The sequence below is a fragment of the Aotus nancymaae genome, unplaced genomic scaffold (genome assembly GCF_030222135.1).
Source record: "Aotus nancymaae isolate 86718 unplaced genomic scaffold, 86718_ANA_hifiasm-v0.15.2.pri h1tg000030l, whole genome shotgun sequence".
NCBI lineage: Eukaryota > Metazoa > Chordata > Mammalia > Primates > Aotidae > Aotus > Aotus nancymaae.
In genome coordinates, this window is record NW_026988443.1 from 15118778 (window position 1) to 15144281 (window position 25504).

Sequence of the window (25504 nt, forward strand, 5' to 3'; positions counted from 1 at the left end):
AAATTTAGCTTTGGGGAAATAGGATAAGAAAGCTGGGGGACTTCTAGCTGTGATAGAGTCGCTGAGACCAAACTTTCCTTCTTGACACACACACACACACACACACACACACACAAACAGAGAGAGAGAAAATGAGACAAACTGTATAAAACAAAACAACTACTTCTAGAAAGTAGAAACAGTAGGAAGCACAGGAATGTGATATTTGAGAAAAGGGAGTATAGGATGAATTCTACAATCCCTCTAGCTTTCTTCCTGGGAGCACTTTACGGACCTTGCTGACAGGAGGGAAGACATAATAAAAACACAGTGGCCTTTCTGAGTTGAAGTGACAGAGATAGGAGCTCAGTAAGGTCAGACAGCTGGAATACATATAAAGCAGAGTACAGAGAGAAGAAGACTACACGTGGTTTTTGTCTTTGGTTCTGTTTATGTGGTGGATTATGTTTATAGATTTGCGCATGTTGAACCAGCCTTGCATCCCCAGGATGAAGCCTACATGATCATGGTGGATAAGCTTTCTGATATGCTGTTGGATTCAGTTTGCCAGTATTTTATTGAAGATTTTTGTATCAATGTTCATCATGGATCTTGGCCTGTAGTTTTCTTTGTTAGTTGTGTCTCTGTCAGGTTATGGTATCAGGAGGATATTGGTCTTACAGAAAGAGTTAGGGAGGATTGCCTCTTTTTGTATTGTTTCACATAGTTTCAGAAGGAATGGTACCAGCTCCTCTTTGTACATATGGTAGAATTTGGCTGTGAATCTGTCTGGACCTACCACATTTTTGGTTGATAGTCTATTAATTGCTGCCTCAAATTCTGCCCTTGTTATTGGTCTATTCAGGGTTTCAACTTCTTCCTGGCTTAGTCTTGGGAATGTACAAGTGTCCAGGAATTTATCTATTTCTTCCAAATTTACTAGTTTATGTGCATAGAGTTGTTTGTAGTAATCTCTGATTGTAGTTTGTATTTCCGAGGAATCGGTGGTGATCTCCCATTTATCATTTTTTATTGCATCTATTCGATTCTTCTCTCTTTTCTTTTTTATTAGCTAATGGTCTATTTTGTTGATCTTTCAGAAAAAAAAAAATAGCTCCTGGATTTATTGATTTTTTTGGAGGGTTTTTTTTTGTCTCTATCTCCTTCAGTTCTGCTCTGATCTTAGTTATTTCCTGTCTTCTGCTTGCTTTTGAGTGTTTTTGATCTTGCTCCTCTAGCTCTTTCAATTTTGACAATAGGGTGTCAATTTTAGATCTTTCCTTGTTTCTCACGTGGGCATTTATTGCTATAAATTTCCTTCTAAACACTACTTTAAATGTGTCCCATATATTCTGGTACATTGTGTCTCGTTCTCATTGGTTTTGAAGAACATCTTTATTTCTGCCTTCATTTCATTGTTTATCCATTTATCATTCAGGAGCAAGTTGTTCAGTTTCCATGTGATGGTGCAGTTTTGAGTGCTTTTCTTAATCCTGAGTTCTAATTTGATTGTGCTGTGGTCTGAGAGATTGTTTGTTATGATTTCTGTTCTTTTGCATTTGCTGAGGAGTGATTTACTTCCAATTATGTGGTCAGTTTTGGAGTAAGTGTGATGTGGTGCTGAGAATGTATATTCTGTTGATTTGGGGTGGAGTTTTCTGTAAATGTCTATTAGGTCTGCTTGGTCCAAATCTGCATTCAAGTCCTGGATGTCCTTGTTGACTTTCTGTCTCATTCTGCCCAATATTGTTAGTGGAGTCTTAAAGTCTCCCATTATTATTATGCAGGAGTCTAAGTCTCTTTGTAGGTCATTAAGAACTTGTTTTATGTATGCATTGGGTGCATATATATTTCAGATAGTTAGCTCTTCTTGTTGCATTGATCCTTTTGTTAGCACCATTGGGGGCATATATATTTCAGATAGCTCTTCTTATTGCATTGATTACCATTATGTAATACCCTTCTTTGTCTCTTTTGATCTTTGTTGGTTTAAAGTCAGTTTTATCAGAGACTAGGATTGCTACCCCTGTTTTTTTTGCTCTCCATTTGCTTGGTAGATCTTCTTCCATTCCTTTATTTTGAGTCTATGTGAGTCTTTGCATGGGAGATGGGTCTCCTAAATACAGCATACTGTTGGGTCTTGACTTTTTATCCACTTTGCCAGTCTGTGTCTTTTGATTGGGGCATTTAGGCTATTTACATTCAACGTTAATCTTGTTATATTTGAATTTGATCCTGCCATTTTGTTACTGGCTGGTTGTTTTGCCCATTAGTTGATGCAGTTTCTTCATTGCTTCATTGTTCTTTACCATTTGGTACATTTTTGCAGTGGCTGGTACTGGTTGTTCCTTTCCATGTTTAGTATTTCCTTCAGGAGTTCTTGTAAGGCAGGTCTTGTAGTGACGAAATCTCTCAGCAATTGCTTGTCTGTAAAGGATTTAATTTCTCCTTCACTTATGAAGCTTAGTTTGGCTGGATATGAAATTCTGGGTTGTAAGTTCTTTTCTTTAAGGATGTTGAATATTGGCCCCCACTCCCTTCTAGCTTGTAGAGTTTCTGCCAAGAGATCCACTGTGAGTCTGATGGTCTTTCCTTTGTGGGTGACTCAATCTTTCTCTCTGGCTACCCTTAGGACTTCTTCCTTTATTTCAACCCTTGTGAATCTGATGATTATGTGTCTTGGGGTTGCTCTTCTTGATGAATATCTTTGTGGTGTTTTCTGTATTTCCTGCATTTGAATGTTGGCCTGCCTTGTTAGGTTGGGGAAGTTCTCTTGGATAATATCTTGAAGAGTATTTTCTAACTTGGATTCACTCTTCTCGTCACATTCAGGTATGCCAATCAAGTGTAGATTAGGTCTTTCCACATAATCCCATAGTTCTTGGAAGCTTTGTTCATTTCTTTTCACCCTTTTTTCTCTAATCTTGCCTTCTTGTTTTATTTCATTGATTTGATCTTCTATCTCTGATACTCTTTCTTCTGCTTGATCAATTCAGCTGTTGAAACTTGTGCATGCCTGGCAAAGTTCTCGTGCTATATTTTTCAGCTGCATCAAGTCATTTGTGTTCTTCTGTAAGCTGGTTATTCCAGTTAGCATTTCATCTAACCTTTTTTCAAGGTCCTTAGTCTCTTTTCATTGGGTTAGAACATGGTCTTCTAACTCAGAGAAGTTTATCATCCACCTTTTGAAGCCTGCTTCTGTCAATTTGTCACACTCATTTTCTGTCTTATTTTGTTCTCTTAATGGTGAGGAGTTGTGATCCCTGGGAGGGGAAAAGGTATTCTGGTCTTTGAAGGTTTCATACTTTTTGCACTGTTTTTCCCCATCTTCATGGATTTATCCCCCTTTGATCTTTGAAGTTGGTGATTTCAGGAGAAATCTCTGAGTGGAAGTCCTTTCTGTTGCAGTTGGAGCTATATCTTTTTTGGCCTGTAGAGGCACTGCTGAGCTGCCTCAGATTCATCAGGTTGCTGGGTGGGTGGCCCTCTCCTGGGGTTTGTTTGCAGGTGAGATTAGCCCCGACTTCCCAATGGCGGCTCTCCTTCCCTGAGCTTGATCTTCCTGGTTAGGGTCAAACTGGTGTATTTGCTACCAAGCTTTCTGCTATGAAGGCTTCAGTTTGAGTTTTGTGGCGGGGTGGGGCTTGACAGGCTTTATGATCTGTTTCCCTGCTTTCAACTCTGCCTCTCTCTGTGGGACGACTTCCATCCCACTGCTGCTAGTCCAAATCTCCACCCAGGTCCAGCTGACAACTTGTGGCACCAGGGGGAGCTGTTGCTCAAATTTGTATCAACAACCCATGGTGCCCCTCAGTCTGGCAGGGCTCTCATCGACCATGGGTTGGAGGAGGGATGAGGTAAGCACAGGATCTGAATAGGCACACCAAGGGGGTGAAGTCCCCTGACACTCCGAGCTGACTGCATGTTCCAGGTGGGGATGTGCCCCACCCTATCTTGGTTCATTCTCCCTGGGTGTCTCTCATCCTGCTTTGGTTCCCTCCCTGGGCTACTTTCAGAGTCCTTCCTGTCCCCCCAAAATGAACCCAGCACCTCACTTGGAATGATGAAGTCCTCTCGCCCTCTGCGTCTCATTTGCTGGGAGCCGCATTCTGGTGTTGCCTCCTCTTGGCCATCTTGGCACCGCCCCCTTTGTTTTATATTATATGAAATATCTATATTTGCATTATGTCTTTAACTTTTAGTTAAGTTCATTGTTCTTTTAATTCTTTTCTCAAAGATCTGTTTTAGTCAGTGGATTACAAGCTCGGTGAAGGCAAGAACCACATTTCTCTTGATTATTGCTGTATCCTGAGAGCTTAGTATCAGGAATTTAGGAAGGGCTTAGAAAATGTCCTCATGGTTTCCTGAATTAGTAAATGCAAATGTATCAAAGATATTTCTGAGCAATCAGATGAGTCCTGAGGGAGAAAACTTCAGTGGTATTAAGAAAGCATTGAATGGCCTCATTAAATCAGAACATGCAAAGTGTTTACATGCAAAATTTATAATGAAAAGCCACTATTTAGAGAGTATCTTTAAATATCACTGCTCGGGAACTACAGTATTTCTGGAGGAGTCCTATAGTGTTAAAAAGGTATGGACCAGTACTATTTTAACTTGGAATAGAAACAGATCAGAGAACAGTACAAAATAATCTATTATATGCCCTGTACCTAGATATTAAAAACACACATATTTCTTATTCATTTTTATATTTTTTAATTTTTATCTTTAAAGATGATTTTGTTTTTTAATTAAAAAATATTCTGTTAAAAATAGTTTGCAAGAATCAAGAAAGTCAAGCCAATAAAATATTTGAGTTTTTTTACATATCTAGATTTAGATCTATTACAAGCTGAGGCAATTTGCTTAGTACTATTTAGGTGACTGAGGGAAACCAAAATATACTACCTGAAAATATACTTCTTTAGCATATTTTGAGATGGCTATTCAGAGGGCTGTAGATACTAGAATAGTTCTTAAAAGCTGTCCTTTGTTGGGGAGATTCACATCTCTAGAGGAAATCTATATTAGTGAAGCAAAAGGAATGCAAACAGGTTTAGAGACCATTTTATCTATCTTATTCAGATCTAGGAAAGATTAACTCACAGAGAAAGGAGAATAAAAATCTAATGCTTTTAAACATCTGACAGAGACACTTTCATAGGCTACCATCTATTCTTTCAGAGGCCCATTACCTGTGAGCATTTGCTCACTATTCCTTTCCTCCCTGTGGTAGTTCAGTCAGGGTAGTGGCAAAAATATTAAAGGAAAACTATTAGAGATAGTTACAGAAAATAGTCACAAGACCCGCTTTGAAGGCCAGGCAGTTTGCATAGCTTCAAATGAGAACAAGGGCCGAAGGTGGCTAGTTCTTTTATCTTGAGGCTAGAAGCATAAGGCAGTTAACAGGGGAATGCAAAGAAGTTTGTCTAATTGGCTTGTTGTCCTAAGACCAATCTTTATTCATCCATGCTTAACTGCCTCCTACTTAGGGAGTCTCCAGAAGTTTATTACCCACAAATGGTGTTTGCTTTAGGCCTTGGAACCTGGCCTTTAATCTTTAACCTCTGGTGGTGTTGACTCAAAGCCTTTGTCATTTAATGTGTGCTGAATAAAGGCCAAGAAGGACAGTGAGTTGGGGCCATAGCTGCCATCTCTCTCAGGAGTGTCTGTGAGTGGCCATGGACACCTCTAGCCTGCTCTTTTACTGTAATCTGTGTTTGAATGAGTTTATTCATCTGTTGAATAAACTCATTCAACAGGGTTGGGGTCTGCCTATTGGACCCCAACACTTCCCCTCTGACTCCCATGACTTTTTACCATGCTCCAAGTATGTACTTCTTTTTCTATAAAGGAAAAACTTTAGTCATGTGGGTCTTCCTCAAGTCTCACATTTTGTGTTTTTACTGTGCTTATGTATGTAAAAAAATTTGTATGCCTTTTTTTTTCTGTTAATCTATTTATTGTCAGGTTACTCTAGCAGGATGACTCAATTATTGAACCTTCAGAGGGAAAGTTTAAACTTCCTTCCATGATCTTATAAAGGCTAATGGAAACTGATTACATATATATTTCCTAATAGATGCAGTACTCTTGCTAATATTCACATTTAATATTGACATGTTTGACACATATGTTCTCCATGAACATTGAAATTTAAAAATCTAACATTTCTTTGCTCTATGATGTTTGTAATAAAATTCATTATTCTGTGACAGTCTGTGGTATTTGTATGTTATGGAAACAGGGAGATGAGATGATAAAAGAAAAACAAAAACCTTGCCATAGAAGTAGTATATCTCTTCTGTAAATACAACAAAAACACACACCAAAATTTTTTTAAATTAATTTGTAATTCTAATTATGCATCAGAAAACCTAACACCTACAGATCTTCCAACTTACATTAAGATATTAAAATATCCAAAGATCTTTTTAGTATTTTTTTTTACTAAGAAATCCTGCTTTAGAACTACAAGCAGGATACCTACAAGAAGGCTGTTTTGCCTTGCATCAGTATATTTAGTAACCATAGAATCTCAACTGCTTTTTTTAGCATAACTCCTGAGTACTTTTTTTTTTTTTTTTTACAACCAAAGAACTGTTCTGATGAGTTAATTATAATTTCCAAGTGACAAATCTCTCCCTCCAATAAATGATATTGGGTAAATTAAATCACTGTGATTATCATCTAGATTTGTCTAATTAGCAATTAATATGTTTAAAATTTTAATAAGATGGAAATGGTCAAAGAGGGTGGAGATAACCCAATTTACCATCATTGTTTTCCTTATCCATTTATGAATTCATAACCTTCAAAGCCCTACAAAAGAGGAAGCTTGCAGCATACTTTTTCCATGAGAAATCATAAAGTACTATTTGTGTCACCACAGAATATACTTATTGGTGTATTAAGATTTGGGTTTCATTTCTGACTCCCTAATTAAGTAACTAGCCCAAGATCATGTAATTTTTAGTTGTCTGAACTTCAAATTCCTTACCTGTCAGCATGGAATTAGGGCATCAAATTAGAAAATACGTATAACACACTTTGCACAGTACCTGACCCTTAGCCAAAATTTAACGTGGTAGGATGAACTAAATTTGTTAATACTATTGAATATTGAAAGTAATTGCTGTGGCTTATCTTTCTTACTGAGATAGTTATTTCATCCAAAACTAGTATGCAACATTTTTAAGAAGTTTTTTTTTTTTTTTTTTTTTTTTTTTTTTTGAGACGATGTCTTGCTATGTCACCCAACTGGAGTGCAGTGGCACCATCTCGGCTCACTGCAACCTCTGCCACCTGGGTTCAGGTGATTCTTCTGCCTCAGCCTCCCAAGTAGCTGGGACTACAGGTGTGCACCACCACACCTGGCTAACTTTTTTTTGTATTTTAGTAGAGAGGGAGTTTCACCATGTTAGCCAGGATGGTCTTGATCTCCTGACCACGTGATCTGCCTGTCTCAGCCTCCCAAAGTGCTGGGATTATAGGCAGAAGTTTTTAAATAAATGGAAGGGATATCCAGGAAGACAGCCAGATGGAAAAACAAAGGATATCACAACATAAAAGAAAAATTGACAGAGACAGTAACAAACTAGGTAAAAATCAGGCAATGAAGAAAGAAAGAAATGCTGAGCATTATTATGTGTCTGTCTGAATTGGTGCAGCTATGCATTTGTCATATTGTATTTTCTCACTTATACTGAGCTCAAATTAGCAGTTAAGAGAAATGGATAGTATTGGAAACAAATGCTTGATCCTTGGTGCAGAAAAGAAGAAACAGTACTCAAAGAACTTTTCTCAGCAAGCTGATTTTACTTTCTACGGAAAGAGTGCTTCTCAGAAGTCTGATTGCCACAAGAGCACACCAAACAAAGAAAAGCAGAAGTTTTCATCCCTGATGGTTTGGGTCCTTATTGCTGTGTCCTATCTCCATTGGCTGGAGCTGGACTGCACAATCTAAACTGATCCTGATTGGCTAAAAACCTAAAACTTTCCTAAATAGGTAAACACGCAATGGAGAACAAAGAAAGGAAGTGGGTTGTTTATCAGAAACTAGCAGAATAATAACATTTCCAAATAAGAAAGAGGTGTAGGCTGTAAGATGGGAAATGCCTGGGCATGTTTGGACATGTCTGAACTGGGTATAGGCCAGAACAAAAAACTTGGTTAAAGTACAAGGACATAGAATATACTTCTTATTCCCTTTACTATATTTGGCAGCTACATAGGGCTTAATGAAGAGTTATTAGTAAAAAGCAAAGAAGCTTGAAGGAAGTTTGTTTTTAAAATAAACTATTATTTCTAACCCTTATTATTTATTCTTTAACAAAAAGGGAAAGTTTAAAGAGGAACTTTTTACTTTTCACAATAGTTTTCATAATAACAGGACTCGTGGTCTAGAAAGTTGAGCAAATTTGATATTTATGGATTGTGTATCTTTAAACAAGTCACTTGATCACTCCAGGGTACTTTGTTCATCTGAGGGTCTTAAAGCAAATATATACTAAACCTCCTTCAAGCTTGATAATTTGAATTCTAATACCCCAGTTTAACATACCAAACTCAATTTTATTTGAGTCCAAATTGAGGACTAGCTAAAACAGGAACAAGGTGGAAGCACCTTTCCATAAAACACACCCACCAGTGTGCCATGTCAGTTTACTATTGCCATGGCAACATCCAGATGTTACTGCCCCTTTTCATGGCAATGATCTGGCAACTGGAAATTACAATCCCTTTTCCAGAAATTTCTGCATAATCTGCCCTTTAACTTTAATATAATTAAAAGTGGGTATCAATATGACTGCAGAACTGCCTTTGAGTTGCTACTCTGGGCACATTGTCTATGGACATAGCCCTGCTCCTCCAGGGTCAGTACCTCTGTTGCTACTGTACACTGCCCCTTCAGTAAAAGTTGCTAACACCACTGGCTTGTGCTTGAATTATTTCCTGGGAGAAGCCAGAATTCTTCCCAGGGTAAGCCCCACTTCTGGGACCTGTCTGCCCTGCATCAAAATAGTCCAAACTTTTAATCTTTAAACCAGTCTTTTCTCCTCATTTTTGTAACTTTTGTAAGTATTTACCCTGTTCTAAAAAAAACAACAGCAAAACCCTTGGTTGGTTTGTAAAAAAGAGAGAAGTGAATCCTTAGAGAATACCTGCAAAGTACAATAGAGGATTAGTCATGAAATTTTTCCATTACCAATTAGCCAATCTGGATAAACAATGTTATAATTAGCTATACCCCATAATTACAAGGAAGATAAATATCATAGCTAATACTGGAATAAGTCCATGCAATAATTACCTGTGTAGTCTCTTAACTGCCTCTTCTCCCATTGTTCTATAGGATAAAATTTGGTGTCTGGTGTTTGTGAATTTCCAAAATCTTATATGAAAAAAATAGCAATTGAACTGCATTTTGTAGATTAGTTTATGTTTTTGAGGTAGGCTAAATGATGAAAATCACATAAGGTGGTTAGGAATTCCTAAAATTGTTCTTCCTAAAAGATAATATGCACATAGATAACGTGAAGAATTACTAAAATAATGCAGATTCTCATTCAGTAAATCTGGTGTCAGAATTGAATAACCCGAATTTTTAATAAGGTCTCAACATAATGCCAATGCTGCTGATGACTAGCTGCAGAATGGTGAAGGTCTAGGTTGAACAGTCCCAGCCCCTTCTGCCCTCTCCTTAAATATAGTTTAAGATGAAGTAATCACAGCTGCTCTGCCATCTTGCTTGAATGACCAATAGGCTTGTTGTTTTGCATCTCACTTCTCTGAAAGAGAAAAAGGAAAGGAATTTTACCGGTTCTGGCAAATAAGTAAAATAACCAGTGCAAAGCATCCAAAGGAATAATATATTTTTAATAAAGTGGTGGAATCCTTTCAGATTGAAGCCATTTATCACAAGACTAAATGTATGAGCTGTTTTGCTTCATTCACTCTGATCCTCAGACTACAAATTTCAGTGGACTCCAAAATGTATAATTATAATTGATGTTTATTTCTAACATTCTGCTGATAATCCCTGTCTCAAGTTCTAGCTAGGGGTTACCAATATAAATTCCACGAGTTTCTGTTCTAAACTAAGAACAATTTTGTGGTTAAAGTGGTAGCTTTTTCTTGCATTTTTAAAAATATGAAATTTAAAATCACCTGGCTTTTAATTTTTAAAAGTTCAAGTTTGGATTATTTTTGAGTGGCTATGTGTGAGGCACTCTGCCAAATGCTTTATTTATATTTTCTTTGATTTCCAATAGAATCCAGCAAGGTAGATGTTTTTATTTTTATTGTACAGAGAGGAAAACAAAAAATCTATTATTGTAATAAGAATCCAGAACTGTCTGGCACAAAAATAAATTGTTATTCTGAATTTTTCTACAGCCTGGTATAATTGAAAAAATTAGAAATGCAATTCAGAGCAGCAACACTAAAAATAAAATTAGAGCATTTCCACTTCCAGAAAAGTGGTGTAGCTGTATTTGTCCCTACTTGTCTTGCTAAGTACAAATTAAAATCCTGGATATTATACAGAAAACAAGCGCAAGACCCTGAAAATTGGATGGAAGAAAGCATACTGACTCAGGACGCAAAACATTGGCAGAGTGGTGAATTCTCTAGGTTTTCTTTTTGTCTCATATGCCTCAGACTTGGAGTTGAAGAAACCAGCAATCCAGAAATGACAACAGGCATAGACAAAAACAAACAAGAGTCTGCTTTTTGTAGTTCAAAACCAAGAGAAAGAGTAGATTAGCCAGAAAAACACTTTTAGACAATAATGGTTCTATTTTAGCCACATGCTCTAGAAAAAGCTATAGCCTCATGCTTACCCCACTATTAAAGGCCAAATGGAGAGCCTAGATTTCACTTCTTACCTGGTTGTAATAATGTACTTGGACTCAAATGATGGGGTGCTGCTAGAGAAAGCCAAGTCAAAAGTTATAACTTTTATGCCTACTGACAATAATTAAACCCTCCTTCTCCCCTTTGCAGTGAGACCAGGTGGGGAAGCTGAACTTTTATCCCTGCTTTGCAGTAATGAGTTGCTAATTCCCCTCTCCCCACATTGAGTTGGTGTCATAAGAAACCTAAGGGATAATTTGGAATTTAACCGTGGTCCAGCAATAAGAAGACAACTTCTGCAACCTTGGTATAAATAAAGGAGAAGTAACAAGGCACATCTACCCTACCTAATCAAGAAATTATCAGTGGGGACCTAGCGAGGATGCAGAATTCCCACTCCCATCCAGAAGTAATAAGGTGATCCCCCTTCAGGTATCAGTGGGGGACAAGTGAGGAACTTGGATGTCTGCATGCACCTGACAGTGATGAAGCACTACCACTTCCTTCTCATCCCGGAACAGTTCAGAGAAAGTTAGCTGAAACAAAAATTTAATTAAGATCCAGAGTCTTATAACATAATAATCACTAACGATGTCTGGGTTACAATAAAAAAAAAAATCACCTGTATTTCTAAAAATCTGAAACTTCTCAAATTGAATAGAAAAGGACAACCAAAAGATTGCAACACTGAGGTGTTAAAGACATTAGAATTATCTGATAATTATTTTAAAGCACCTATTATAAAAATGCTTCCAAAAGTAATAGTGAACATGCTTGAAACAAGTAAGAAATCAAAAGTCACAGCAAGAAATAGAAATTCTTAATTTAAAAAATAGAAAATAGAAAAAAATGGAAATTTATGACTAAAAACTTTAGTAACTAAAATCAAATATTTAGTGAATGGACTTAAAAGCAGAATGGAGGAGACCAAGGTAAAAATGGGACAACTTGACAATAGCACAAAAGAAATGACCCAATCTGAACAACAAACACAAAAGAGAGTTAAAAAAATTGTATAAACAGAGCCTTCAGGGATCTGTGGAACTAAAACAAAATATCTGACATCCATGTAATTGGAATTGCAGAAAAACAGAAGAAATAGGGAGGTACTAAAAATGTACTTAAAGAAACAATGGCTGAAACTTTCCAAATTTGGCAAAATTTGCAAACCTATGCAGTCAAGAATCAGATAAAAACCCAAACAGAATAAATCAAATTAAATCTACTCCAAAACACATTCTTAAATCAAACTTTTAAAAAGTTAAGACAAAAGAAAAAGACTTAAAAGTGTCAAGAGAGAAATAACACCTTATGTATTGGGTAAATTCAATTAAAATGGAAGTGAATTTCTTATAAGAAACTATGGGCCAAAAAAGAAATAAAAACATTTTTCAAGTATTGAACAAATAGAACTGTCAGTCCAGAATTGTATTACCAGGCAAAATATTCTTCAGGAATGGAAGGAAAATAAGGATATTCTCTGTTAGATGAATGAAAACCAAAAATAGTTGTTACCAGTAGATACCCTAAAAAAAAGAAAAAAAAGAAGCTAAAGGAAGTGATCTGAAAGGAAATTAAACAATTTTTAGAAAGAGTCTTGAAACATCAGAATAAAAAAAAATGGAAGAGTAAAAATATGACAAACATAAGGCATTTTCTTCCTTTGCTGAGTTTCCTAAGTTATGTTTGACATTTGAAACAAAAATTATAGCACTGTCTGATGTGGTTCTAAAGGTTTATATAAAAATATTCAAGACAATTATGTTATTAAATATAATGATAAACTGATAAAATGGGAAGCAAGTTTCATGCAGCACTTGAGTCTGTAAATTAATGACATCAGCAACTGTCATTGTGATATACTGTGATGAGTTATGAACTTTAAAAATAATACCTACAATAACAGTTTAAAAGCTATACAGAGACACACTCAAAATCACTACAAATATAACAAATGAATTTCTAAAAATTGTTGAAGTAACTCATTAGTAGACAGAGAAGAAAAAAACTATAAACAGTGAGAATACAATCAAAACATAAAATGGCAAACTTATGCTTTGATATATCAATAATTACATTTAAAATAAATGGTCAACTTTTCTGGTAAACTCTCCCCTCACCCCTACAAAACTATAGCAAAACAAAACAAATATACAGCACCATGATTATTACCAGCAATATCCCAGAACTCAAATACTTAATTCTCAAGAACACAGAAAAATAGAAAACGGAGCAGATGGTAAAAGAACTAGACATCACTATCTGTGTTGCCTGTGAGATTGAGGTGGGCAACCAATTTTTCTACCATCTTGAATTCACTGGCAGGCAGCTTGTCCCTGCCTCAATCTAAGGAAAACATGATGAGCACTGAAAGGATAAATACCCTGAGGACAGCCAGAGACAAAGAGGAAGGTGAGACTGTCATCCCCAGTCTGAAAACCACTCTATAACTTGGGACAAGGCAATGGCAAAATTACAGTTGCTGTTCAGCAGCACCACACTGTACATGGCAGGTTCCACAGGTCCTCTGGGTAGAAAGCTTTAGTAAGCCTTACCACTTTGCTGGGATATCTCCTTTGGGACCTTCCCTCATTTGGCATGGGAAGTGCTCTGATAGTTTACTAGAGTTGAAGCAGGCCTGTGCTTAAGGCACCATCTAGCACCACACCAAAAAGGAGGGGAAAAATGATAAAACTAACTGAAAAATTAAGAATCTTTAAGCCAACACATACAACAAAAAATTACAGCAAGCCAAACAAAAAACACTGTAATAAACAATACTTCAATACGAAAACATAGCCACAAGAAACAACAGCAAACAGGGAACCATGACCTCTCCAAACAGACAAAACAAAGAACCACTGACTGACAGTAAAGAGATGGAAATATGTGAGCTCTCTGACCACGAATTCAAAATAGCAGTTTTAAGAAAACTTGGTGATCTCCAAGATAACACAGAAAAGCAATTCTGAAATGTATCAGAAAAAAATTAACAAAAAGATTGAAACAATAATGAAAGTAAGCAGAAATCTTAGAAGTGAGGAATTTATTTGATGAACTGAAAAATTCATTTGGGTCTCTAAATAGAATGGCTCAAGTGGAGGAAAGAATAAGTGAAGCTCAAGATAGTCAATTTAAAAATACACAGAAGAGAAAATAAAAAAGTGAGAAGTAATGAAGATTCCCTAAAGATATAGAAAATCATCTCAGAAGATTAAATTAAATATTATTGACTTTCAGCAGGGAGTTGAGAGTGAGCAAGGGGTAGGAAGTGTATTCAAAGAATAACAGCAGAAAACGTTTCAAACTTTGAGAAAGATAGAAATATCCAGATAAAGGAGGGATAGAGAACACAAAGCAGATTTTACCCAGTTAAGACTACCTGAAGGGTTATACTAATCAAACTCTCAAAGGTCAAAGACAAAGAAAGGATTATAAAAGCAACAAGATAAAAGAAACAAATAACATATACAAGAGCTTCAATTTTTTTTTTGAGGAGGAGTCTATTTTTATTTTTATTATACTTTAAGTTCTGGGGTACATGTGTAGATTGTGCAGGATTGCTACATAGGTGTATACATGCCATGGTACTTTGCTGCATCCATCCTCTCATCATATACATTAGGTATTTCTCCTAATGCTATCCCTCCCAATCCCCTCACCCCCAGCTGTCCCTCCCCTAGCTGCTCAACATAGTAAAGATGTCAATTCTTGCCAAACTGATTTACAAATATAAAGCAATTGCTTTTAAAGTCCTTTTTTGTAGACATAGACAAGATTATTCTGAAATTGATGGAAAGACAGAGGAATTAAAATAATTAATAAAATTTTGAAAAAAAATAAAGTAGGAGGGATTAGTTAATTCAACTTCATGACTTACACAGGTCCAGTAATCAAGACCATGTGGTATTTGTGAAGAAATGAACATATAGACCCATGGAATAAAACAGAGAACTCAGAAATAAACCTATGCAAATATACCCAACTAATATTTTGTAATAGTGCAAAAGTAGTTTAATGGGGTAAAGGTAGTCTAATCAAAATTAATATTGGAGTAACTGGACATACAAGGGGGTGGTATATGAACCTCAACCTAATTCCACACCCAATACAAATACTAAAAATAATCACACACTTATAAGTAAAACTATGAATCTTTCAGAAAAAAATTAAAATCTTTGAGATATACAGCTAAGCCAGTTCTTAGAATGCATACCGAAAGCACAATACATGAAAGGAAAAATGGGTCAATTTAATTCCATAAAACTTCAGACCTTTGCTCTGCAAAAGACCCTGTTAAACAGTTAAAAAAGGAAAGCACAAAATGGAAGAAAATATTGTAAACCACGTATCCAACAAGAGTAGAATCTAGAAAATACAAAGCACTCTCAAAACTCAACAGTACAAAAACAGTCTAATTAGAAAATAGACAAAAAACCTGAAGAGAGTTCACCTGAGAGTATGTACAGATGGCAAATAAGGACATAAAAATGTTCAAACAATGAGTCATTAAGGAAATGTATGTTAACAGTATAATGAGATATCTCTATATACCAGTCAGAATGATTAAGGAAAAAAAGCACTGATAACACAATGCTCTAGAGGATCAAGAGAAATTAGATTATTAATACACTGCTTGTGAGAGTATAAAATGGCATAGCCATTCTGAAAATGTTTAGCAATTTCTTTTTTCATTATAAATTTTATTTTAGGTTTAGGGGTACATGGGCCAGTTTGTTATAGAGGTAAACTGCATGTCACAGGGGGTCAATATATAGATTATTTCATCACTCAGGTAATAAACATAGCCATTGTGAAAAAAGTTGACAGCTTCTTAAAAACTAAGCATAAAATTAACTATACGACCTAGCAACTGAACTTTTGTATATTTATTCTAAAAAGATGAGAACCTAAGTTTACATAAAGTCTATATATAAATTCATAGTAGCTATCTTCATAATCCGAAACTGAGAAGAACCTAGGTATTCTTCAAGGTACAAATAAACTGTGGTGCATCGCTGCCATGAAATACTAGTCAGCAGTAACATAGCATAAACTATAGATATAGGCAATAACTTGAATGAATCGCTCAAGAATTATTCTGAGTGAAAAAAAGCAAATTCCCAAATGTTACTTAATATCAGATTATTGAAATAACCAAAATTACAGAAATGGAAAATAAATTTGTGATTGTCAGTGATAAGGAGAGAGTAGGAGTGGGATGGAAGTGATTATTGCTATCAAAGGGTTAAGATTCCTAGTATGGATGGTAATGTTCTGTGTCTCAATTGCATCAGTCAATATCCAGGTTGTGATATTATTCTACAGATTTCCAAGATATTATCATTGGGTGAAATTGAGTAAATGTACAAAAGATATCTCTATTATTTGGTAGAACTGCATGTGGATCTATGCATCCCTCAAAGTAAACTTTTTTTTTTTGAGACAGAGTCTTGCTCTGTCACCCAGGCTGGAGTGCAATGGTGCAATCTCGGCTCATTGCAACTTCTGCCTCAGTCTCCTGAGTAGCTGAAATTACAGGCATCCACCAACACACCCAGTTAATTTTTGTATTTTTAGTAGAGACAGTGTTTTACCATGTTGGTCAGGCTGGTCTTGAACTCCTGAACTTGTGATCCCCCCACCTCAGCCTTCCAAAGAGTAAACATTTTTTTAAAAAATAAAACAGCAAAAAAATAAGGAGCTTTGATGAGAGTATGAACTTTAATTAATTGTCATTTATCAATACTGGTCAATTTATTTTGAAGTATGTGCCAAACTGATGTGAGTTGTTAACAACAGGAAAGACCATGCATAGGATTTAAGAGAATTCTCATATTCCATCAATTTTTCTATACATCTAAAACTTGTGAAGTAAAAACTTTATTAAGTATATAAATATATACATACATAAAATGGGAAAATGTGGAGATACACTTATTTGTTGTGCCATTTAGAAAGTGACATTGTTTTTATAATAAAAATGGTTTTTATAGTTTTCATTATTGTTTTTATGGTAAAAAAAAGTAAAAATCAGTGAAATAAATCACATAACTATATGTTGGAAATTATATGTTTCATATGTGTATATATATTAGAATAATAATATTTGCTAAATTTTTTAAAAGGCAAAGATATTGGTGATAACAAATCATATGGGGTGTCAATGTGTGAAACCTGCTATCACTCAATATTTTTATTGTACAAAGAGAAGTATATGTAACCCCACGTGTCTGGCTGTGCTTTTTAAATATTTCATAAATGTTCATAATAATCAGGCCTTTTAGCTCCTTTCAAAACTCAAGTGTGATTATCATACTCAATCTTGGGATCACTAAACACACAAAAACACCTGACTCAAAGAAGATATACAACTACTGTTTGTTTAACCAAAATTTGTGTTGTCCAGGATATCACCATTATTGAGTAGAAGAGGGAAGGAAACCACAAACGTCCTCCTTCTAAAAGTGGAGTTTATTTCACTGCATTTTAATATCTAGTATGGCTAAAAAGGAGAGCTTTCTTCTTTGTTTTCTTTATCTTTGTTTTCCCCATCATCTTTGACAGATGTTGCATACATAGTAAATGCTCATTAACTATAAGTTGAAGGGAATGAAATCATTTCTCCCTCTAAGACACCTCTCTTGCTTCTCATGGTCTCACCATTTTATAGTTGAGAGAGTAAAACTTGGCAATTTTCATTCACAGTTTTGAATGATTTAGAATTCTGTTTTGCATTTCAGTTTTGTCTGAACCCATATGGTAAAGTCAAAACTCCAAGCAAATCTGATAAATTCCATCTTGTGCTAGCCATCCTCTGTGGTACAGCACTACTAGCTTTTGTACTACTTAATTTTTCCTTGTTCCATGACCATCTGTATCTGCATCTTTAGACTTGAATAGGTCTTGCAATTGTCTGAAATATAGTATAAAAGAGCTCCAATATGTTCATTTGTTAAGGATGCGTCTCTAAGAGGCTAAGAGAGTAAATAAACCAATCTGAGAAAACAGAGTTTGCAGTACTAGACTAGCATCATACCTCAGCACAAGTATGCTCACTTGTAAAAGATAACTCTTGGAGTTAGAGAGCTCAGATTTGGAGTTAATAAATTGTCACTTGTTGGTATGAATACTTACCAAGTAATTAACATGTATCCAGTACTAAGGACAAAATGTATTAAATACTTTTTAAATTCTCTGAGCAAACCTTGGAACTAAACACTAACATTAGCCCTACTAAATTGTCAACTTCATTTTATTATCTATCAAAATGCTAGGCACCACAAATGTAGTTATTTTCTAGGGTACAAATTGCATCTATGAAGATGCCAAGAAAAACATTTAGGTCGTCTTCACAATGGATTTTATGTTTGAGGTGTATCTTGGAGAATGAGTGGGGTTTGAGCAGGCACGGCATGATGGAAAGGATACTGTGTACTAAAGGATCATTCTGTACCAAAGATCCAAAAGAACTTGTAATCAAATGATGTATTCAGATAACAATGTGGCATAAAGCATGGCTGTAAGTAATATGAGATATCTGATAAGTAGGAAGGTAACTTTAGATCTAATTATGGATGGCCTTGAATGCTAGATGAAACATTCTGGACTTCATTTTCTAGGTGACAGTGAACTGAAATGTGGAATGCTGTGACCCTCTGGCAGCAGTGTGAATCATGCATTGAAGAGGAATCAGAGATGGGGACACCAGGTAGGTCTTCTCAGACTAATTGGTTGAGGGTGAACAAGAGCTTTAAGCTCATTAATATGCTTTGCTCTCTATTAGACTTTATGTCCTGTGGCTCATTAATTCCCTGTTGATGTAGCCTCAGGCTGTGTTTCTTCCTCAGTGAGTTCATGGGGTAAAGATTTTCCTCTCCCTCTTAAAACTATATCAACATCCAGCCTTGCTGGGCTGTGCAAGCATTTGACGATTCCTTTGTGAGCTCTTCTGACCCATAAGTGAGTTCAGTTTGAAATGTTAACTTAAAAGCTGGGAAAAAAAAAATAATTAGCTATCATCAACTCTGGCTTAGGTATTCCTAACATCTATTTCTGAGACTTTCCGCAACAGAAATATGGTTTCTTTGTTATGTCCTTGGTCTTTTTTCTCCAGAGGCTATAATTTAATAATTTGCGGGGGGGTTGGAGTTCTTTTTTATTCAGCTTGCTTGTTTGATGAGAAGAGATTGAATAGGCCAAGGAGAAGGCTTAGATAATATTTTTCTTCTTTCAATACATTAAAAATATTTACATAATTGTATGTCTCCTGCCACATATAAACACCTAAGATAAAAATAAAATCTAAAAGAGTGAAGAAATTAGAACAAATGGAAAATGAGACTTAGAATGAGATAATAAAAATGGGAATGACGCTAGTACCCACAATTATCTTGAAAACCTGAACCATTTTCAGCAATGTGCCTTAAGTTGGGCTCCAGACTTTCTTGTTATTAACCCAGGGACTGTAAGCCTTTTCAATATCTATAGAGGGAAGAAAGGGAAAAGTAAACAAAACACACACACCAACAAAAAACCCAGGTATTCATCACTTCTGTTTGTTCAATTTCCCTAATATCTAATGGTACTCAGGAGAATATTATAGGTTGTAATGAAAACAGTTCTTCAGAAATATCCTTTTACAGATGCCACTTCAAATAATTTTTCTCAATTTGCCCATTAGTATAAGGTTGAAACACATTTCAATAATATAAATGGAATGAAGTTGGGGGACAGTAGGAAGAATACAATAATGCTGATTAAATATGGAGTTTTATGGCTGGGCGCAGTGGCTCACCCCTGTAATACCAGCACTTCAGGAGGTCGAGGTGAGGGGATCACCTGAGGTTGGGAGTTCAAGACCAGCCTGACCAACATGGAGAAACCCCGTCTCTACTAAAAATACAAAATTACCCAGGCGTGGTGGCACATGCCTGTAATCCCATCTACTCAGGAGGCTGAGACAGGAGAATAGCTTGAACCCAGGAGGCGGAGGTTGCAGTAAGCCGAGATCTCACCATTGCACTCCAACTTGGGCAACAAGAGGAAAACTCTGTCTCAAAAAAAACGGTGCTTTTTATTCATTCTATATAATCCAAGAATAGATCTTAAAACTAGCATTCTAAATATCCAATGATGTTGGTCTCCAGAGAATCTTCTCCAGTGCATAGTTGAGGTCAACATCAGATCTGTTTGAACATTCCATCTTAGACCAAGTTTCTTTGTGGATATCATTAAGACAAATTGGATGCAAAACATACTTTTAAAGAAGAAAATACATTAATTTGTGATATGATAAATATGTCAGTTTAATATTGAAAAATTTTACTAAAATTATTAACTTAGATTTTATAATAATTATAATTTTTAACTTATTAATTATAGTTGCTTGACTTCTTGAGTAAATACCTATTTGTTTTTCTTTAAAGCTAAACACAAGGCATTTCTTAGAAAAGAAGACAAGGCAATGAAATGGATTCAGTCCCCAAGCAACCTGACTGGTTGATATTGGGAACTGAGGAGGTAGTGGGGAACAAGGGGAACATAGGATGCATTGAAATAAACGTCTATTTCATAGCCTTGCAGGTAGCTATTTCAAATTAAGAAACACTCAAATTGGATCCCGTCCAGTGGCAGGTTAAAAATGAGAGTTTTATTTCTTGCTTTCTCTATTGAGCATTTTTAGCATCTTTGCTGCAGAACTTCCCAAAGTTATTTACTACAGGTGTGTTGGTAATTATGATATATTATAAGCATTTACATTGTATAATGGTCTTCAACATCTTGTATCTGTGACCTGGTACCTGGACACCAAGCAGTCATGCAAAGCAGGCAGAAATACAGGCTGCTAACTTCTGGTAAAAGGGTTTTGTTTTGTATTTTCTTTTCTAAGATGTGCCATTCTCTTAGGACATTAATATTTGTATAGCAATTTTTCTGTCAGTTTTCTAAATTGCTTCAGTTAAATGCATCTTTTTAACTTAAAATATTAACAGTTTTTAACAGAAACCTTTCTACATGGCATGCATGCTTCATTGTCTTCTTAAACCAAGTTAAGATAAATTTACATTTATTTTCTAAATGACCCAGAGTTTATTGCATCAATAATTGGACCATGATGAAATGAGTCCCATTGGTAAGTATTAATGATGCATAAGCAGATTTTGCTTGGTCACATATGCCGTTGTCTTATGAGCTCTTGACTTTGTTATATTATAATAATAATGATATGAATTCATCTTTTATATTACAAGTCCAACTGTCAGTGGTTATGCTTACTAATATCTATATTCCTACATCTAGTATCATTTCCCCACTTCACTCCTTTTAATAGACATCACTTTCTTTTTTTCTTTCTTTCTTTCTTTCTTTTTCTTCTTTTTCTTTTTTCCTTCCTTCCTTCCTTCTTTTTCCTTCCTTCCTTCCTCCCTCCCTCTTTCCCTCCTTCCTCCCTCCTCTCTTCCTTTCTTCCTCCATTCCTCCCTTCCTCCCTTCCTTTTTTTTTCTCTCTTTTTCCTGTTTTTTGAAGTCTCACTCTTGTTGCCCAGGAATGAGTGCAGTGATGCAATCTCAGCTCACTGCAACCTCCACCTCCTGGGTTCAAGTGATTCTCCTGCCTCAGCCTCCCAAGTAGCTGGGATTACAGGTGCCTGCCACCACATCTGGCTAATTTTTTGTGTTTTTAGTAGAGACAGAGTTTCACCATGTTGACCTGGCTGGTCTCGACATCACTCTTTCTTAAAGCATCCCTACCATATTAGCAACAGCGTTGATGCCATTCACCACCCACAGCACTTATCTAGCACATAATGCACCTCAAAGACTATTAGGAGCTGTACACCTAGAGACATATTTTCCTTCACAATTTCTTATGCAGTAGCTAATTGACTTAGGTGAGGAGAAACAAACACAAATTTCAACAGGGAAAATAATGTGCTTTTCATACAGAAGCAACACACATATACACAACTAAAAGAGGTGCAACAAAATCTTTTTGAAGGAAATCTGAAAGAACATCTGTCATAGAGGTAAATAAATTAAAATGAGTATTTCTAAACAAGGGAATTCAAATCCCACACAGAAAATTCCCCAGATATAAAAAATTTACATCTAAGGCAAAATAATAGGAACTTTCAGATTTTATTTCTCAGTAAAAACCCTTATCTGTAATGCTGTTCTGTTTATGCTACTGCTATTGAAACTCAACCACAGCGAATGAACCATAACGAAGGGATAGAAAAGGACTGCAGATGGAGTGAGCAAGAAAGATGAAGGAGCCAAAAAGTGATCAGGAGAATACTATCCTGGGTGCTAAAGATGCTATTAAATGGCTTCAGAGGTCAAGAAAAGAGGTTTGTGTGGAGATAAAGAAAATGAGCAATTGAGGCTGGGTGTGGTGGCTCACGCCTGAAATCCTAGAACTTTGAGAGGCCGAGATGGGTGAATTATGAGATCAGGAGTTCGAGACCAGCCTGGCCAACCTGGTGAAACCCCATCTCTACTAAAAATACAAAAATTAGCCGGGTGTGGTGGCACACGCCTGTAACCCCAGCTTACCTGACAGGCAGAAGAATCACTTGAACCTGGGAGGCTGAGGTTGCAGTGAGCTGAGATCATGTCACTGCACTCCAGCCTGGGTGACAGAGCAAGACTATCTTGCAAAACAAAACAAAGAAACGAGCAATTGGTATGTTGATTCTGAGATGCCACAAGTGCACCTAGAAAGCAACATGACAGCTGACTGTACTCTTCTTGAGATCCTTATTATGGGAGGTCTGAGGAGAAGATTAGCCAGTAGAAGAGAGGAGACAAGAATCAAGGCTAGTTCACTATCACAGAAGCCAAGGAAGGAGAGGACTTCAAAAGGCTGGAGGTGGTGGTCCGGAAGGCCAGATTACTTTTTGCAATAACTAAAATGATAACATAATGTTAATGATTCTTCTATGTGACTATGTGGAGTGAACCCCAATTTGCTAGTAAAACATCAAGTTTGTAGGAAATTCTGGTCTCTCTTGAAGTTAACAGTCTTTCTTGACCACTCTTTGAGAACAGTCCATAGAAACTAATTTGCGTTGCACCTGTGTCCCCCAGTATTTAACCTAGATGTTTATCATTCTTTCTTTCTGCACTTTTCATCCTTTGTAGTTGAACTAGGGTTCTCTGTCTAAATTTCCACTTTGACTTCTCTCCACAGTATTTCTGGTTTATTCCTCACCTTGACAGGGCTGTTTCACCCTCATACAAGAATCTCACAGTTTAAAATGTCCTCTCTGCCTATCTAATCCTGTACCACCCTCATGGGCAGGTTTCTACAGGGCGCAGGTATAGACTGTGTATCAAATAAGCCGGCTATACCAGGAGTGCATACAAGCAACTGCTAAAATCAAAATAATTTATTTTGTTATTCAAGCTTTTAAGCATCAGAACTTAAAATGAAGCATCTTTTGTAGTTTAATTTTTTATGTGTAAATTAAGTTATTCTTCCATTTCACAGTTGGTAATGCCTAGAAAACTTGATTGAAAAACACTTCCTAACCTTGTTCTATAGATAAAAACTAAATTGCTTGGGAGAAAGAGGACACAGATAGCATCTGGAAAGGAAAAGATTTGTGTCAACAAATATATAATGTGCTCACAATGGAAAGACCCCACTTCTCACTTTCCCTCCTCCTTCCAGCTGACATGGGTTTGGGTTTGTTTTGTTGTTACTTTATAAGCTGTCACAGTGGTAAATGCAGACTGAAGCTCCAGGCAATTGCAATTAAATCAGGAAAAAGATAAGCATTCACCAAGGTTAGCACAAGCTGCAGCTTAATCAGGGTGAAACAAACACATCTAAGGACCTCAAAATAAATTCAGCCATTTAAATCACCTTCTTTCAATATTTCCCATCTCTGCAACCACTGCAATAACTTAAAAACATACATAATGAAAAGCTAAATAAATAACTTCTCAAGTCAATATATATGTCATGAAAATTTTCAAGTTACCAGTGTAACACGTTATTTCACTTTATGGACTATTGATCTTAAAACAAGTCATGATAGTATTAAAGACAAATTTTGATACAATAGAAACTTCCCAAATATAAATCATGCACACATGTATAAAGTTAATATTGATTGACATAACAGATAAATATTCATAGTGAGCTCATTGTGTTAATTTGTGTTTGAATACATGTCTCCTTTTAAATTTGGTTTGAGGATACAGATTTTAGTAAATGGCTTAGCATTACATCTAAATAGATGTGCATGTTACAGATACATTGAGGATGGCGGTTCAAGTGTAGTAGGCCATATGAACTTTATATTATTGTTTTTTTGTGATGGCATTACATTTATCATCATCTCTTGTCATTATTATTTTTAAATGACCTATTTAATTTGGATACTTTCAGTCTCTATTGGTAACTCTCTGTATTACTGCCAGAGCTATTATCCTTAAAAAATTAACTTCTATTTTTCTCAAAAAAGTGGTATGGCTCTCTGTTTTCTACGGATAGAAATTCTAAACTCTTTAGCTTAATTGCTAAAGTTATCTATTTGTCCCTATGCCCTTGTTTTTTTCTGATTAAATTACTTTATAGGAATGTACTTCTACAAAGCCCAGACCTAACAGTCCTGATTATCTCATCTTTGACCAAGCTTCTGAGCCTTTCTTACAGCTCGGAACAGTATTTTCACTGCCCCCACAATTATCAGTCTCCTAGTTATTTCTTAAAGACTGAAGTCCTAATATTCCTTAAAGACTGAAGCCCCAGTGTGTGATGTTCCCTTCCCTGTGTCCATGTGTTACCCTTCCTGAACTCTCACTTGTGAGTGAGAAAATGCGGTGTTTGGTTTTCTGTTCCTGTGTTAGCTTGCTGAGAAAGATGGTTTCCAGCTTCGTCCATGTCCCTGCAAAGGATATGAACTCATCATTTTTTTAGACTGAAGGTATCCTTCTATGATGCCTTGCCTAATGCTCCTACTTAGACTCACTCCTTCCTTTGCACCACCAGCAGTACTTTGCTTACACTTTTTGAAATAGCATGTGTTTTATTCTCCTGCCTTGGTTTTAGTCGTTAACACATGCATCTCTTGATAGAAATTTTTATCATCTTAAGGTAAGAGGCCACACCCAATTTGATTCTATATTCCACTCCCATATTATCTAGATTACTATTAGTACCTGGTAGATTTAGATATATCAATTTATCCACAAATCTAGCATCTGTTTATTTAATAATTTGTCACCTCTCACATAAATATTGAGCTCTTTATATAATACTTAATGATAATGAAGGTACAGTGAATGAACCATAACGAAGACACAATGAATGAATAGACAGTATTACCTATCCTGGCTTCACTGACATTCTTATCTGGAAGACAAGCTTTAACACGTAGTTGCAAGGAAGTGTGCAGTGAGTGTTTGGTCTAGTTTGAACACTAGGAAAAGAAGAATGCCATAGCCTAGGTATCATAAAAGTCCACCTTGAGAAAGTGCTTTTTAATTTGAAGTTTGAATGATCAGAAAATGTTCACCAATTTTAGAAGGAGAAAGATGCAGAATGGGGTGTTTTACTCTAAAGGAGAAAGAGAATGTGGAAATCTGGAAAGATAAAAGAGGTTCTTTATAGTTATTTTCTGCAAAAAAAAGTGGGAGAAAAGAATGAAGGAGA